The sequence below is a fragment of the Ranitomeya variabilis genome, chromosome 3 (assembly GCF_051348905.1).
Source record: "Ranitomeya variabilis isolate aRanVar5 chromosome 3, aRanVar5.hap1, whole genome shotgun sequence".
Classification (NCBI taxonomy): Eukaryota; Metazoa; Chordata; class Amphibia; order Anura; family Dendrobatidae; genus Ranitomeya; species Ranitomeya variabilis.
This window is the reverse complement of record NC_135234.1, coordinates 619,646,938-619,665,996: the sequence shown is the minus strand read 5'-3', so window position 1 is coordinate 619,665,996 and position 19,059 is coordinate 619,646,938. Positions and strand designations below refer to the sequence as shown.

Here is a 19,059-nt window from a genome sequence, read left to right as displayed (position 1 = left end):
GTTCATAATCATTTAGAAACAGCAATAATGTTTTAACTCAGGAAAAATTCAGAAATCAATATTTTGTGGAATAACCATGATTTTTAATCACAGCTTTCATGTATCTTGGCATGCCTTCCACCAGTCTTTCACACTGCTTTTTGGTGACCTTATGCCACTCCTGGTACCAAAATTTAAGCAGTTCTTCTTTGTTTGATGGCTTGAGACTATCCATCTTCCTCTTGATTACATTTCAGAGGTTTTCAAAGGGGGTTCAGGACTAGAGATCGGGCTGGCCATGACAGGGATTTGATGTGGTGGTCCCTCATCCACATTTTGATTGACCTAGCTGTGTGACATGGCGCATTCTCCTGCTGGAAATGCAGTCCTCAGAGTTGGGGAACATTGCCTGAGCAGAAGGAATCAACTGTTTTTCCAGGATAACCTTGTATACGGCTTGACTCATACGTCCTTTGCAAAGAACAATCTGCCCAATTCCAGCCTTCCTGAAGCATCCCCAGATCATCACCAATCCTCCACCACATTTCACAGTGGGTGCAAGACACTGCGGCTTGTACGCCTCTCCACGTTTCTATCTAACCATTAGATGACCAGGTGATGGGCAAAGCTGAAAATTAGACTCATCAGAAAAGATTACCTTACTCCAGTCCTCTATGGTCCAATCTTTATGGTCTTTGGAAAACTTCAGCCTGGCTCTTCTTTGCTTCTCTGTCATGATTCTCAATGGCGAGAGAACATAGCCCAGCATATATGAGAACTAGCTCTTGGAAGATGGAAACTATACTGACCATGAACTAAACCTGCCGCACAACTAGAAGTAGCCGGGTAGCATGCCTACGTTTTTTAACCCTAGATGCCCAGCGCCAGCCGGAGAACTACCTAATCCTAGCAGAGGAAAAGACAGTCCTGGCTCACCTCTAGAGAAATTTTCCCAAAAGGCAGACAGAGGCCCCCACATATATTGGCGGTGATTTTAGATGAAATGACAAACGTAGTATGAAAATAGGTTTAGCAAAATCGAGGTCCGCTTTCTAGATAGCAGGAAGACAGAAAGGACACTTTCATGGTCAGCAGAAAACCCTATCAAAACACCATCCAGAAATTCCTTTAAGACTCTAGCATTAACTCATAACACCAGAGTGGCAATTTCCGATCACAAGAGCTTTCCAGACACAGTAACGAAACAGCAGCTGTGAACAGGAACAAAATGCAAAAACACACAAGGACAAAAGTCCAACTTAGCTGGGAGTTGTCTAGTAGCAGGAACAAGCACAGAAGGCTTCTGATTACATTGTTGACCGGCAAGAAACTGACAGAGGAGCAAGGTTATATAGCGACTCCCACATCCTGATAGGAGCAGGTGAACAGAGGGGATGATGCACACAAGTTCAATTCCACAAGTGGCCACCGGGGGAGCCCAGAATCCAATTTCACAACAGTACCCCCCCCTCAAGGAGGGGGCACCGAACCCTCACCAGAACCACCAGGGCGATCAGGATGAGCCCTATGAAAGGCACGGACAAGATCGGAGGCATGAACATCAGAAGCAGTGACCCAAGAATTATCCTCCTGACCGTATCCCTTCCATTTGACCAGATACTGGAGTCTCCGTCTGGAAACACGAGAGTCTAAGATCTTTTCCACAACGTACTCCAACTCACCCTCAACCAACACCGGAGCAGGAGGCTCAACGGAAGGCACAACCGGTACCTCATACCTGCGCAACAATGACCGATGAAAAACATTATGAATCGAAAAGGATGCAGGGAGGTCCAAACGGAAGGACACAGGGTTAAGAATCTCCAATATCTTGTACGGGCCGATGAACCGAGGCTTAAACTTAGGAGAAGAAACCCTCATAGGGACAAAACGAGAAGACAACCACACCAAGTCCCCAACACAAAGCCGAGGACCAACACGACGACGGCGGTTGGCAAAAAGCTGAGTCTTCTCCTGGGACAACTTCAAATTGTCCACCACCTGCCCCCAAATCTGATGCAACCTCTCCACCACAGCATCCACTCCAGGACAATCCGAAGATTCCACTTGACCGGAGGAAAATCGAGGATGAAACCCCAAATTACAGAAAAACGGGGACACCAAGGTGGCAGAGCTGGCCCGATTATTGAGGGCGAACTCCGCCAAAGGCAAAAAAGCAACCCAATCATCCTGATCCGCAGACACAAAACACCTCAAATATGTCTCCAAGGTCTGATTAGTCCGCTCGGTCTGGCCATTAGTCTGAGGATGGAAAGCAGACGAAAAAGACAAATCTATGCCCATCCTAGCACAGAATGCCCGCCAAAATCTAGACACGAATTGGGTCCCTCTGTCAGAAACGATATTCTCAGGAATACCATGCAAACGAACAACATTTTGAAAAAACAGAGGAACCAACTCGGAAGAAGAAGGCAACTTAGGCAAGGGAACCAGATGGACCATCTTAGAGAAACGGTCACACACCACCCAGATGACAGACATCTTCTGAGAAACAGGCAGATCCGAAATAAAATCCATCGAGATGTGCGTCCAAGGCCTCTTCGGGATAGGCAAGGGCAACAACAATCCACTAGCCCGAGAACAACAAGGCTTGGCCCGAGCACAAACGTCACAAGACTGCACAAAGCCTCGCACATCTCGTGACAAGGAAGGCCACCAGAAGGACCTTGCCACCAAATCCCTGGTACCAAAGATTCCAGGATGACCTGCCAACGCAGAAGAATGAACCTCAGAGATGACTCTACTGGTCCAATCATCAGGAACAAACAGTCTACCAGGTGGGCAACGATCAGGTCTATCCGCCTGAAACTCCTGCAAGGCCCGCCGCAGGTCTGGAGAAACGGCAGACAATATCACTCCATTCTTAAGGATACCTGTGGGCTCAGAATTACCAGGGGAGTCAGGCTCAAAACTCCTAGAAAGGGCATCCGCCTTAACATTCTTAGAACCCGGTAGGTACGACACCACAAAATTAAACCGAGAGAAAAACAACGACCAGCGCGCCTGTCTAGGATTCAGGCGCCTGGCAGACTCAAGATAAATTAAATTTTTGTGGTCAGTCAATACCACCACCTGATGTCTGGCCCCCTCAAGCCAGTGACGCCACTCCTCAAAAGCCCACTTCATGGCCAAAAGCTCCCGATTCCCAATATCATAATTCCGCTCGGCGGGCGAAAATTTACGGGAAAAAAAAGCACAAGGTCTCATCACGGAGCAGTCGGAACTTCTCTGCGACAACACCGCCCCAGCTCCGATTTCAGAAGCGTCGACCTCAACCTGAAAAGGAAGAGCAACATCAGGCTGACGCAACACTGGGGCGGAAGAAAAGCGGCGCTTGAGCTCCCGAAAGGCCTCCACAGCATCAGGGGACCAATCAGCAACATCAGCACCCTTCTTAGTCAAATCAGTCAATGGTTTTACAACATCAGAAAAACCAGCAATAAATCGACGATAAAAGTTAGCAAAGCCCAAAAATTTCTGAAGACTCTTAAGAGAAGAGGGTTGCGTCCAATCACCAATAGCCTGAACCTTGACAGGATCCATCTCGATGGAAGAGGGGGAAAAAATGTATCCCAAGAAAGAAATCTTTTGAACCCCAAAAACACACTTAGAACCCTTCACACACAAGGAATTAGACCGCAAAACCTGAAAAACCCTCCTGACCTGCTGGACATGAGAGTCCCAGTCATCCGAAAAAATCAGAATATCATCCAGATACACAATCATAAATTTATCCAAATAATCGCGGAAAATGTCATGCATAAAGGACTGGAAGACTGAAGGGGCATTTGAAAGACCAAAAGGCATCACCAAATACTCAAAATGGCCCTCGGGCGTATTAAATGCGGTTTTCCACTCATCCCCCTGCTTGATTCGCACCAAATTATACGCCCCACGGAGATCAATCTTAGAGAACCACTTGGCCCCCTTTATACGAGCAAACAAATCAGTAAGCAGTGGTAACGGATATTGATATTTAACCGTGATTTTATTCAAAAGTCGATAATCAATACACGGCCTCAAAGAGCCGTCTTTCTTAGACACAAAGAAAAAACCGGCTCCTAAGGGAGATGACGAAGGACGAATATGTCCCTTTTCCAAGGACTCCTTTATATATTCTCGCATAGCAGCGTGTTCAGGCACAGACAGATTAAATAAACGACCCTTAGGGTATTTACTACCCGGAATCAAGTCTATGGCACAATCGCACTCCCGGTGCGGAGGTAGTGAACCAACCTTGGGTTCTTCAAAAACGTCACGAAAGTCAGACAAGAATTCAGGAATCTCAGAGGGAATAGATGATGAAATGGAAACCAAAGGTACGTCCCCATGAGTTCCTTTACATCCCCAGCTTAACACAGACATAGCTCTCCAGTCGAGGACTGGGTTATGAGATTGCAGCCATGGCAATCCCAGCACCAAAACATCATGTAGATTATACAGCACCAGAAAGCGAATAACCTCCTGGTGATCCGGATTAACACGCATAGTCACTTGTGTCCAGTATTGTGGTTTATTACTAGCCAATGGGGTGGAGTCAATCCCTTTCAGAGGTATCGGAGCCTCCAATGGCTCCAAATCATACCCACAGCGTTTGGCAAAGGACCAATCCATAAGACTCAAAGCAGCGCCAGAGTCGACATAGGCGTCCGCGGTAATAGATGACAAAGAACAAATCAGGGTCACAGATAGAATAAACTTAGACTGTAAAGTGCTAATTGAAACAGACTTGTCAGGCTTCTTAGTACGCTTAAAGCATGCTGATATAACATGAGTTGAATCACCACAATAGAAGCACAACCCATTTTTTCGTCTAAAATTCTGCCGCTCGCTTCTGGACAGAATTCTATCACATTGCATATTTTCTGGCGTTTTCTCAGTAGACACCGCCAAATGGTGCACAGGTTTGCGCTCCCGCAGACGCCTATCGATCTGAATAGCCATCGTCATGGACTCATTCAGACTCGCAGGCACAGGGAACCCCACCATAACATCCTTAATGGCATCAGAGAGACCTTCTCTGAAAATCGCCGCCAGGGCGCACTCATTCCACTGAGTAAGCACAGACCATTTGCGGAATTTTTGGCAGTATATTTCAGCTTCATCTTGCCCCTGAGACAAGGACATCAAGGCCTTTTCCGCCTGAAGCTCTAAATGAGGTTCCTCATAAAGCAACCCCAAGGCCAGAAAAAACGCATCCACATTGAGCAACGCAGGATCCCCTGGTGCCAATGCAAAAGCCCAGTCTTGAGGGTCGCCCCGGAGCAAGGAAATGACAATCCTGACCTGCTGTGCAGGGTCTCCGGCAGAGCGAGACTTCAGGGACAAAAACAATTTGCAATTATTTTTAAAATTTTGAAAGTGAGATCTATTCCCCGAGAAGAATTCAGGCAAAGGAATTCTAGGCTCAGACATAGGTGCATGAACAACAAAATCTTGCAAATTTTGTACCTTTGTGGCGAGATTATTCAAACCTGTAGCTACACTCTGAAGATCCATTTGAAACAGGTGAACACAGAGCCATTCAAGGATTAGAAGGAGAGAAAGAGAGGAAGGCTGCAGTATAGGCAGACTAGCAAGTGATTCAATTAAGAGCACACTCAGAACTAGAGGAAAAAAAAAAAATTGTAGCAGACTTCTTTTTTCTCTCCTTTCTCAGCCAGTAATTTAACCCTTTTTTTGGGCCGGTCAAACTGTCATGATTCTCAATGGCGAGAGAACATAGCCCAGCATATATGAGAACTAGCTCTTGGAAGATGGAAACTATACTGACCATGAACTAAACCTGCCGCACAACTAGAAGTAGCCGGGTAGCATGCCTACGTTTTTTAACCCTAGATGCCCAGCGCCAGCCGGAGAACTACCTAATCCTAGCAGAGGAAAAGACAGTCCTGGCTCACCTCTAGAGAAATTTTCCCAAAAGGCAGACAGAGGCCCCCACATATATTGGCGGTGATTTTAGATGAAATGACAAACGTAGTATGAAAATAGGTTTAGCAAAATCGAGGTCCGCTTTCTAGATAGCAGGAAGACAGAAAGGACACTTTCATGGTCAGCAGAAAACCCTATCAAAACACCATCCAGAAATTCCTTTAAGACTCTAGCATTAACTCATAACACCAGAGTGGCAATTTCCGATCACAAGAGCTTTCCAGACACAGTAACGAAACAGCAGCTGTGAACAGGAACAAAATGCAAAAACACACAAGGACAAAAGTCCAACTTAGCTGGGAGTTGTCTAGTAGCAGGAACAAGCACAGAAGGCTTCTGATTACATTGTTGACCGGCAAGAAACTGACAGAGGAGCAAGGTTATATAGCGACTCCCACATCCTGATAGGAGCAGGTGAACAGAGGGGATGATGCACACAAGTTCAATTCCACAAGTGGCCACCGGGGGAGCCCAGAATCCAATTTCACAACACTTCTCATAGATGAAAGGCTTTTTTCTAGCTTTACATGACTTGAGTCCTGCCTCTAGCAGCCTGTTATAAACTGTTCTTGCCGTGCACTTCACCCCAGGTGCCATTTGCCATTCCTTTTGTAGGTCACGTGATGTCATCCTGCGGTTGCTGAGTAACATTCGAATAAAATGACGGTCATCCCAGTTAGTGGAGAGTTGTTTTTGCCCTTTGCCGGTCTGTAGCTTCGTTTTCCCCAATGTCTGCTGCTTGACCTTGTTGTAATGGACTGCCGTCTTAGAAATTTTAAGGATGGAGGCAATATGACGCTCACTGTGTCCCTCTTCTAGTAAAGCCAGAATTGAGCCCTTCTTTTCCTCACTCAAGACTTTTCTTTTCAACTCATTTGGCTTGGTTAAAAGTTATTTTTTCATTCCTATTATTTTTGGGATATTACACCCCAACAGTGTTTTTTATACTTTCCTTCGTTAAATAAGATTTGGTTCAGGTGATCACCTAATCAGAAGCATTTTAAGTAGAATGAGGTGTACTCTGGTTGGAATTCAACTGACACTGGAATGAAATGACTGTCAGTCATGTAGAGAAGCTGATTTTTATAAAACTGCAGTGTTCTCTTAAGTTATGAATAAACTCGACGTTTCGGCACATCATAGCCTTTTTCAAGATATATCTGTGTATAAAAAAAAAAATCACATTATTATTAAATGACAGTGAAACAACGTAAGAAACGAGTCACTCACAATACAAAATCAAATGTAGCTTAATCTCTAATCTATAGGTAATAGGTACCTACATATGGTGACAAGTTTGAACACAGAAAAGAGATGACATGCTAAATAAGTTGCGGTTGTGTCCGCAGCATATTATCCGCAACCGCATGCAAACGCATGATAAGGCAGAGGTTTTTTTAACCGCATCAGCTTACGCATGATGGCAAAAAAAATGCAGCGTTTGTATGCGTTTTTACATGCATTTGCGCTTTTTATGCGCATGCATTTGATATTTCCAGAAGGGCGTGTCTCAATGGGCGTGTCTAAATCAGTTCCTGGACATGCGCAGTGCAAAGTACGCAAGTGCATCAAATGCATGCATACGCAAATACATGCATAAGCATGCGTTTCCATAGACAGTAATCCATTTTTTAAATGCACTCATCCGCATGCGCATTTCTGCGCATATTTGACAGAAATTGCCGCCTCAAAAAATCCAACATGGTGCGATTTCCACGCCTTGCCGCACACCGCAAAAAACGCATGTGTAAGCAAACGCAGGCAAACGCATGCACCTGCTTCTACAATGTTAAAGATAGGAAATCAAGACGCATGCAGATGTATGCGTCAGAAACTCTGCAGACACAACCGCAAATGTGAAACCAACCTAACTCTGTCACATACTATGTATGTATGTATCAAAGTTGAGGATTTTCAAGAAGGGAGTAAACTGCAACCAAATGTGGATATGTACAGGGCATAGTAATATATGCAACATTGTGTATGGGACTTAATGTCCACGCAATGTGAAAGCAGAGAAAGTAGTATGGAGCAGTAATAGGAGCAGATAATAAGATCCGTGTGCCCAGTACTATTGTGATGCTAGTCACTTCCAACGGCCAAGCTGTGAGTCAGAGTGGTCAAGGAGTCCAAGGTCAGAAGCCATGAGGGTACATCATAAAAAGAAGGAAGAGACAAAAGCGTTGTCAGGTAATGTTCCTAAGTCAGAGTACCAGGAAGATAACGGATCAGAGCTGAAGGGGTTAAACAGGCAGATGGTCAGAACGAAGTCTAAGGTCAGGCAACAGATCAGGCAAACAGAACTCAAGGCACAGGAAAGCACAGCACAAACCTCACAATCTGAATGTACATCTGGCAATGGTCTGGGAGAAGCTGCTCAGTTAAGTAGGCATGGCAATCACCTAGGATAGTGAACACTTGGAGACAGCCGATGCCTCCCAGTCACAGATTGGCTAGTCAAGCTGTTAATCAAGACACTGACAGCTCAGCATGCCCCTGAACTAGATTGGATGGCCATGCTGTCAATCAAAGTACTGACAGCTTCAACATGCCCCTGTACCGGATTGGACAGCTGAGCTGTCAGTAACTGCATCCCAGACACCCTGAAGGGTGAAACTATGCCAACTATAACTTATACCATTTACCTAAAGGGAGTGGGGTCCCACGGTGCAGGAAAACAGAGTCCTAAGGTTCCTTGGTGCTGGGCCATGTGTGTTCATAATTTGTATTCTCCAGAGAAGAAGTGATCCGAAGGACTTCTGTGTACATGTCGGCCAGAGTTCAAAGTTTGCAGTGTGCAGATGCGAGCCTAAAATTAGTGATGAAAGCCAGGATTTTAATGCGCTGATATCTTTATTATGGCTGGTTATCAAGAATAGAGGGGTCACACGCAATATTTTGTAAAAAATTATTTATATAAATAATCTAATAAAATGGTGTGGGGTCCACCATTTTTGACAACCATCCAAGCTAGAGCAGACAGCTGAGGGCTGGTATTTTCAGGCTGGGAAGAGGCCATTGATATTGGCCCACCACAGCCTTGCTCTGGTGCGGTAGTAAGTGGGGTAATAAGTTTGGGATTGATGTCAGCTGTTTTATGGTTGCTGACATCAAGCCCAGGGTTTAGTAATGTAGAGGCGTCTATAAGCCCCCTTATTACTAACTCCATAGTTAGATTGAAAAAAGAAAAAAAACAGCCAGAATAAAATCCTTTATTAGAATTAAAGACAGTGACACCTTTATTTGAAATAAAAATAAAAAAGCAAAGTTATATTCACCTTTATACCTAATCCACGGAAGCCCATGTCCCCTGTAAAAGACGAAAAATAATAAGATAATCCTCCAATGCCCATGTTCCCTGTAAAAGATAAAAAATAATGCCTGTAGCAGTGATGTCAGTGAGATGAATAAAGTTCATCGGCTATGAACTCCACTCACCTTATTCACGTCACCATGAGACACTGCTGGCTGCCAGGCTGAACGCTTGATCATGCAAATGTCCATCATGGCACCTCATGGCATCTAGATGTAGCAGAGCTAGAATAGTAATGTACAACTGGATTATCTTCCGTCAGACAGGTGAGGAATATGGTTGCTTATTATTTTTAATCTTGCATAAGTGTATTATCTTCTCATCGGACAGGTGAGGAATAAGGTGGTTTATTATTTTTTGTCTTTTACAGAGGACATGTGCTTCAGTGGATTAGGTGTAAAGGTGAGTATAACTTTGCTTTTTTATTTTTATTACAAATAAGTGTCAGTGTCTTTATTTTAATTAAAAAACTTTATGCTAGTTATGGGGACGTCTTATTGACGCCTCTCCATTACTAACTCCTGGTCTTGATGTCAGCTGTTAATACAAAACTGACATCAACCCCACAACTATTATCCCACTTGCCACCGCACCAGGTCAAGTGGGAAAAGCGAGGCTAAGTGCCTGATTTGCGCCTCTTATTGATGCAATATTTTTGGGGTGGTCAAGGGCTAAAGTCCTTAGCCTGGGAAGGGGGGACCACTTTTTTTGGCCCATTTCCTGGCTGTTAGTAGTCAACAGCTGTCTGTTTAGCCTTTGCTGGTTTGAATTTATGAGGGGACCAACACCATTTTTTTTCTGGAGTCCCCCCATAAAATAACCAGTAAATGCTCATCCATAGAGTATTAGGTTTTCTGGGGTACATTTTGTTGGTACAGTATAGAACACTCATAAAAAGAGTTGTAAAATTATTCTTGATAGAATTTCTGAACTATACTGTACAGTATTACATGCTCTGTCGTACATTTTGGTGGTATAGAGCACTACAAAAAAAGCATCAAAATATTTGTCTGAATTCCATTACTGATCCATACAGTATTCCATGCTCTGTGGTACATCTTCATTAGTATATAACTCTACAAAAATGCAGTGAGAAATTTGTCTGGATCAATTACTCATCCATACAGTTTTACGTGCTTTCTGTTACATTTGAATGATATGAAAACCCCCCAAAAAGCATAGAATTTTTTTATTGATTCAATTAATGATATATACACTATTACATGCTATGTGTTACATTTTGATGTTATATAAAAATAAAAAAAACTTGAAAAAATTCAATGATTCATCCATACACTGTAACGTAATGCAGTTCTTGCTACATTTCTCTGATATATTAAACTCTAAAAAAAAACTTCCAAAACTTTTTTTATGGATTCAATGATTCATCCATACATCCATACACTGAGGCGAGGTTCTTGTTACATTTCACTGGTATATTAACGCCTTCCCGACATGCGTACGGCACCATGGGAGCTGCATTCCTGCAAACTGCAGGAGGAGAGGTGGGAGGACAGTTCAAGATGGACATGCTGTTCCAGTAGTTTTGAGGCATAAGGGAGAAGGTATGGCGCTGCATCATGTGGGATCAAACTGAGAGCCGCCGCAATCAGGAGTGGGTGCCAGCTGTATATGAGAGCTGACATCCTGCAGCAACGCTCATGATTGGTGCTAGCACCAATCGCGGATGTTTAACCCCTCTGATGCCACTGTCAATAGTGACAGCGACATCAAGGGGCATTGCAGATGGAGTGAGCTCCTTCTCTGCTTCCATCGGCACAACATTATTATTATTAATATACATTTTTATAGTGCCATTTATTCCATGGCGCTTTACATGTGAACGGGGCAAATATAGACCAGTACAATAAACATGAGTAAAACAAGGCACACACAAGTACAGGAGGAGAGAGGACCCTGCCCGCGAGGCAGGTTCAGCAGACAGAGGATCGCTGCATGTTGTAGGCTTGTCGGAATAGGTGAGTCTTCAGGTTCCTTTTGAAGGTTTCCATGGTAGGCAAGAGCCTGATGTGTTGGGGTAGAGAGTTCCAGAGCATAGGGGAAGCACGGGAGAAGTCTTGGATGCGGTTGTGGGAGGAAGAGATGAGAGAGGAGTAGAGAAGGAGATCATGAGACGATCGAAGGTTGCATGTAGATAGGTACTGGGAGACCATGTCAAAGATGTATGGAGGAGACAGGTTGTGAATGGTTTTGTATGTCATTGTTAGTATTTTGAACTGTAGCCTCTGGGCAATAGGAAGCCAATGAAAGGTGTCATGATTCCCCAATGGCATGGGAACATCAGAAACACAAAAATAACAGACTAGCTCTCGGGTGATGGAAACTCAAGCCGACCGTGACCTAAATCTACCACACAACTAACAGTAGCCAGGAAGCATTCCTACGGCTGCCTAGATGCCAAGCGCCAGCCGGAGAACTAACTACGCCTGAAAAAGGAAGGAACAGACCTGGCTTACCTCTAGTAAAATTCCCCAAAGATGATAGTAGCCCCCACGTATATTAACGGTGAGTTCAGAGGAAAAGACATACACAGTATGAAGGTAGATTTAGCAAAGCGAGGTCCACTTACTAGATAGAGGAAGGATACAAAAGAGGACTTCACGGTCAGCTGAAAAACCCTTTCAAAAACCCATCCTGAAATTACTTTAAGACTCCTGTGTCAACTCATCACATAGGAGTGGCAATTTCAGTCCACAAGAGCTTCCAGTAACAGGAAATGACAAAACTGTAAACTGGACAAAAAATACAAAACAAAAGGACAAGAGTCCACTTAGCTGATCAGCAGACTAGTAGCAGGAACATGCAACTGAATGACTCAGGTTACAATGATGACCGGCAAGGAAGTGACTGGAGAGCAAGGCTAAATAGGGAACTCCCAAAACTGATGGAAGCAAGTGAGCTGAGGCAGAAAAGCACACACAAGTCTCCAGTACCACCAGCCACCACCAGGGGAGCCCAAAAAGCGGATCACAACAGTACCCCCCCCTTAAGGAGGGGGCACCGAACCCTCACAAGTACCGCCAGGGCGACCTGGATGAGCCCTATGAAAGGCACGAACCAAATCTGAGGCATGAACATCAGAGGCAGTTACCCAAGAATTATCTTCCTGACCATAGCCCTTCCATTTAACCAGATACTGGAGTCTCCGCCTGGAAATACGGGAGTCCAAGATCTTCTCTATAACATACTCCAATTCACCCTCAACCAGCACAGGAGCAGGAGGCTCAGCAGAAGGAACCACCGGCACCTCGTATCTCCGCAACAACGACCGATGGAACACATTATGGATAGCGAAAGATGCCGGAAGGTCCAAACGAAAGGAAACAGGGTTAATAATCTCCAAAATCCTATAGGGACCGATGAACCGAGGCTTAAATTTAGGAGAAGAAACCCTCATTGGGACAAAACGGGAAGACAACCACACCAAGTCCCCAACACGAAGGCGAGGACCAACCCGACGCTGGCGGTTAGCAAACCGCTGAGTCCTCTCCTGGGACAAATTCAAATTGTCCACCACTTGTTCCCAAATCCGATACAACCGATCCACCACAGCATCTACTCCAGGACAATCCGAAGACTCCACCTGACCAGAAGAAAAACGGGGATGAAACCCCGAATTGCAAAAGAAAGGGGAAACCAAAGTGGCAGAACTAGCCCGATTATTAAGAGCAAACTCCGCCAACGGCAAAAAGGCAACCAATCGTCCTGATCCGCAGACACAAAACACCTCAAATACGTCTCCAAAGTTTGATTAGTTCGCTCCGTCTGGCCATTAGTCTGAGGATGGAAGGCAGACGAAAAAGACAAATCAATGCCCAACCTGGCACAGAATGCCCGCCAAAATCTAGAAACGAACTGGGTACCCCTATCAGAAACGATACTTTCAGGAATACCATGCAAGCGAACCACATTTTGAAAAAACAAAGGAACCAACTCAGACGAGGAAGGCAACTTCGGCAATGGCACCAAATGAACCATCTTAGAAAAACGGTCACACACCACCCAGATAACAGACATCCTCTGAGAGACAGGAAGATCACAAATAGCCCGAACCTTGACAGGGTCCATCTCAACAGAAGAAGGGGAAAAAATGTACCCCAAAAAGGAAATCTTTTGAACCCCAAAAACACACTTAGAACCCTTTACACACAGAGAATTCTCCCGCAAGACCTGAAAAACCCTCCTGACCTGCTGAACATGAGACTCCCAGTCCTCAGAAAAAATCAAAATATCGTCCAAATACACAATCATAAATTTATCCAGATATTCACGGAAAATATCATGCATAAAGGACTGAAAAACTGAAGGCGCATTAGAAAGGCCGAAAGGCATTACTAAATACTCAAAGTGGCCCTCAGGCGTATTAAATGCGGTTTTCCACTCATCCCCTTGCTTAATTCGCACCAAATTATACGCCCCACGGAGATCAATCTTGGAGAACCACTTAGCCCCCCTTATGCGAGCAAACAAATCAGTAAGCAGCGGCAACGGATACTGATATTTGACAGTAATTTTATTCAGGAGTCGATAATCAATACAAGGCCTCAGCGAGCCATCCTTTTTAGAGACAAAGAAAAACCCAGCTCCTAAAGGTGATGAAGAAGGACGAATATGTCCCTTTTCCAGGGACTCCTTAACATACTCTCGCATGGCAGCATGCTCAGGTACAGATAGGTTAAACAAACGACCCTTTGGAAATTTACTGCCTGGAATCAGATCTATGGCGCAATCACACTCTCTGTGGGGAGGGAGAGAACCAATTTTAGGCTCTTCAAAAATATCCCCAAAATCCGACAAAAATGCCGGAATCTCAGAGGGAATAGATGACGAGATAGGAACCAAAGGTATGTCCCCATGAGCCCCCCGACATCCCCAGCTTAACACAGACATAGTTTTCCAGTCCAGTACTGGGTTATGAGATTGTAACCATGGTAATCCAAGCACTAAAACATCATGTAAATTATACAACACGAGGAAGCGAATCATCTCCTGATGGTCTGGAGTCATACGCATAGTCACTTGCGTCCAGAACTGTGGTCTATTACAAGCCAGAGGTGTAGAATCAATACCCTTCAGAGGTATAGGAACTTCCAGAGGCTCCAAATCAAACCCACAGCGCCTGGCGAAGGACCAATCCATGAGACTCAGAGCGGCGCCAGAGTCCACATAGGCATCCACGGTAATAACTGATAATGAACAAATCAGAGTTACAGACAGAAGAAATTTAGGCTACTTTCAGACATAGCGCATTTTTGAGCGCTATTTTGCGGGCGCTTTTCAAAAATGCGCAATGTCATTTTCATCTGCCGGCAAAGTGAATGAGAAATTCACTTTGCCGTTCAGACACACCGCAAAAAAACGCGGCGCTTTTGTCTGCAAACACGCCGGCGTAAAAAGAATTGACATGTCAATTCTTTACGCAGCGGCGTGTCTGCGTATCCCCCTAGGGCCCCATATTACCTTCCACACACAGCGCCTTTGTCCTGGGTGTCGGCGTCTTTGTACGGAGGGGTTGACACCCAGGACCGGACGTGACGTCGGACAGGAAGAGGGAAGCCCCCGCCCCCCAGTGAAGCTGTGTATGTGTGTGTGTGTGTGTGTGTGTGTGTGTGTCCCCATGCGACGCTAGTGCCACCATTGTGCTAAGTCGCCGTATGGGACTACTACTCCCATCCGGTATTAGGATGGGAGAGTTGTCCCTGTGTCCGGCGACTTAGCACAATTGTAAAGTTACACAAAACACCTACACACAATACACATACATGACACACAGTACAGTACATACAACACATAACATAGAGTATATACTCACCAACAGCACACTTGTAGGCGAAGCCCTCGATCCTCCAGGAAAAAATCAAAAAATAATAAACCAAATTCATACTCCCTGTCCGCAGAATCCATAAAACGAGTGTCCCACGCCGATCCCCTGCTCTCCGGCGATACACTGCCAGGAGCGAAGCTCCTAGCAGTGTATCGCGTACTGTTCCGGCGTTCAATGACTCCGGCGTCTCGGTTAACAGCAGTACAGCTGCGTTGAACTTTCCCACGCAGCACTGCCGTTAAGCGAGAGTGCCGGGGTCAATGACCGCCGGTAAACTCGCTCGCGCTTGCGCAGTGACACACACCGACAGGAACTATGGCTCCTGTCAGTGTGTTGCTGCAGCCGTGGAGAGCAGACATATCTCTGGATGTGTCTGTTCTCCATGGAAAATCTTGATACGTGGCACTTAAATATGTGGCAATTAAATACGTGACACGTGGCACTTATACGTGATACGTGTCACGTGTCACTTAAATACGTGGCACTGAAATATGTGGCACGTGGCACTTTGATACGTGGCACGTGTCACTTAAATACGTGGCACGTGGCACTGAAATATGTGGCACGTGGCACTTTGATACGTGGCACGTGTCACTTAGATACGTGGCACTGAAATATGTGGCACGTGGCACTTTGATACGTGGCACGTAGCACTTTGATACGTGGCACGTGGCACTGAAATATGTGGCACGTGGCACTTTGATACGTGGCACTTTGATACGTGGCACTGAAATACGTGATACGTGGCACTGAAATACGTGATACGTGGCACTTACATACGTGGCACGTGGCACTTAAATACGTGATACGTGGCACTTAAATACGTGGCACGTGGCACTGAAATACGTGGCACGTGGCACTGAAATACGTGGCACTAAAATACGTGATTCGTGGCACTTAAATACGTGGCACTTAAATACGTGGCACGTGGCACTGAAATACGTGGCACTGAAATATGTGGCACTGAAATACGTGGCACTGAAATACGTGATACGTGGCACTTAAATATGTGGCACGTGGCACTGAAATACGTGGCACTGAAATACGTGGCACTGAAATATGTGGCACTGAAATACGTGGCACTGAAATACGTGGCACTGAAATACGTGATACGTGGCAAAGAAATGCGTGGCACTTAAATACGTGGCACTTAAATACGTGGCACTTAAATACGTGGCACTTAAATACGTGGCACTTAGGCTATGTTCACATTTGCGTTGTGCGCCGCATGCGTCCTTATTTTGATTGATTTTGGACGCAGCAAAAATGCAACTTGCTGCGTCCTCTGCGGCCGGATGCATGCGCTGCAGTGACGCATGCGGCGCAAAACGCAAGTGCGACGCATGTCCATGCGCCCCCATGTTAAATATAGGGGCGCATGACGCATGCGGCGCCCGACGCTGCGGCGCAGACCGCAAATGTGAACGTAGACTTAAATAGCTGGATAGAGCTGGATCCGCGGGCTGTGATCTGGCCTACGCTCAGCACTCTGCGGAGCGCTGTCATTCAAAACACGTCCACTCATTTTGGTGTTTAGTCCCAAAATGGAGGATGGAAGAAGAAAAGGGTTGGACAAGGAAATGACATCATTTCTTTTTTTTTTTTTCCCCCACTGCAGTTAAAGCTTTATTTGTGTCAAACACAGACAATCTGCAGAGAAAACTGCATAAAAAAACGCACTAAAAACCGCATCAAAAACGCACCAAAAACGCACCAAAAACGCACCTGCGTTTTCTGCCAAGAGCTGCGGTTTTTGTCCTGAAAAAAAAAGGATTGAAATCAGGATCGTGTGAACATACCCTTACCGTACAGGGTTACGAGGGGGGGCGTCTGACTGATGCCTGCCCTAGTAACCTGGGGTTAGTGACAGTGGGGTTAGTAAACCCCAGCTGATGTCTGTTCCGCTTGCTGAGGCGTCTTTGGCTCAAGGCCATTGCAGCTGGCAGAATCGACATGATGTTAACTCCAGTGTGTATTGTATTCCGAGTCATAAAGACAGGAAATGACCTCAATGACTCTTTTTTTTTCCCCTTTTTTTTTTTTTTCAAACAAACTTTATTTTCAGTACACAATGCTGAAAAAAACACAGCTGCAAAAAACGCAGCAAAAAACGCAGTGTGTGAAAGCAGCTGCGTTTTTTGCCTGCGTAAAAAAACGCAGGTAAAGCAGCAGCAAAATACGCGCGCGTAAAAATACGCAGCAAATATGCTGTGTGTGAAAGTAGCCTTAGACTGTAAAGTGCCAATAGAAACAGACTTGTCAACCTTCCTAGTACGTTTAGAGCATGCTGATATAACATGCGCGGAATCACCACAGTAGAAGCACAAGCCATTTTTGCGCCTATAATTCTGCCGCTCGCTTCTTGACAGAATTCTGTCACATTGCATTTTCTCTGGCGTCCCTTCAGAAGATACCGCCAAATGGTGCACGGGTATGCGCTCCCGCAAACGCCGATCAATCTGAATCGCCATTGTCATGGACTCATTCAGACCTGTGGGCGTAGGAAACCCCACCATGACATCCTTAACGGCATCAGAAAGGCCCTCTCTGAAATTTGCCGCTAGGGCACACTCATTCCACTGAGTAAGCACAGACCATTTACAAAATTTTTGGCAGTATATCTCAGCTTCATCTTGCCCTTGAGACAGGGCTATTAAAGTTTTTCAGCTTGAATCTCCAAATTAGGTTCCTCATACAGCAACCCTAAAGCCAGAAAAAACGCATCCACATTGAGCAACGCAGGATCCCCTGGTGTCAATGAAAATGCCCAATTTTGAGGGTCACCTCGCAGCAAAGAAATCACAATCTTAACCTGCTGAACAGGATCTCCAGAGGAGTGAGGTCTGAGAGAAAGGAATAATTTACAATTACATTTGAAATTCAGAAACCGAGATCTATCTCCGGAAAATACCTCTGGTGTAGGAATCTTAGGTTCAGAAATAGGAGTACGTATAACATAATCTTGTAAATTCTGAACCTTCGTAGCAAGATTATTTAAACCTGCAGCCAAACTCTGAGGGTCCATCCTTAAACCGGAGAGATCAGAGCCATTCAAGGATTAGAAGGAGAGAAAGGCAAGGCTGTAAATAGAGCAGAAATACAACTGAGCCAACTAAGTAGCAAACATGAGAGGGAAAAAAAAAAAATCTACAGACTTCTTTTACTCTCCTTTCTTCTGCCAATTACTTTAACAGTGGCCGGTCATACTGTCATGATTCCCCAATGGCATGGGAACATCAGAAACACAAAAATAACAGACTAGCTCTCGGGTGATGGAAACTCAAGCCGACCGTGACCTAAATCTACCACACAACTAACAGTAGCCAGGAAGCATTCCTACGGCTGCCTAGATGCCATGCGCCAGCCGGAGAACTAACTACGCCTGAAAGAGGAAGGAACAGACCTGGCTTACCTCTAGTAAAATTCCCCAAAGATGATAGTAGCCCCCACATATATTAACGGTGAGTTCAGAGGAAAAGACATACACAGTATGAAGGTAGATTTAGCAAAGCGAGGTCCACTTACTAGATAGAGGAAGGATACAAAAGAGGACTTCACGGTCAGCTGAAAAACCCTTTCAAAAACCCATCCTGAAATTACTTTAAGACTCCTGTGTCAACTCATCACACAGGAGTGGCAATTTCAGTCCACAAGAGCTTCCAGTAACAGGAAATGACAAAACTGTAAACTGGACAAAAAATACAAAACAAAAGGACAAGAGTCCACTTAGCTGATCAGCAGACTAGTAGCAGGAACATGCAACTGAATGACTCAGGTTACAATGATGACCGGCAAGGAAGTGACTGGAGAGCAAGGCTAAATAGGGAACTCCCAAAACTGATGGAAGCAGGTGAGCTGAGGCAGAAAAGCACACACAAGTCTCCAGTACCACCAGCCACCACCAGGGGAGCCCAAAAAGCGGATCACAACAGAAAGGCCTGGCATAGAGGAGAGGCTGGGGAATAACAAC

General features: G+C 45.1%; 1 long non-coding RNA gene across 1 annotated transcript in view; it reads right to left on the bottom strand.

Annotated features, from left to right (window-relative positions):
- Positions 1–6,449: 6,449 nt before the first annotated feature.
- The window catches only part of LOC143818439 (uncharacterized), a 100,918-nt gene continuing 88,308 nt past the window's right edge, over positions 6,450–19,059 (bottom strand). Inside the window, exons 3-4 of the long non-coding RNA XR_013224546.1 lie at positions 8,577–8,740; positions 6,450–7,091 (exon numbers count right to left, since the gene is read on the bottom strand). This is a non-coding gene — a long non-coding RNA (uncharacterized LOC143818439). The remainder of the gene's footprint in view (positions 7,092–8,576; positions 8,741–19,059) is intronic.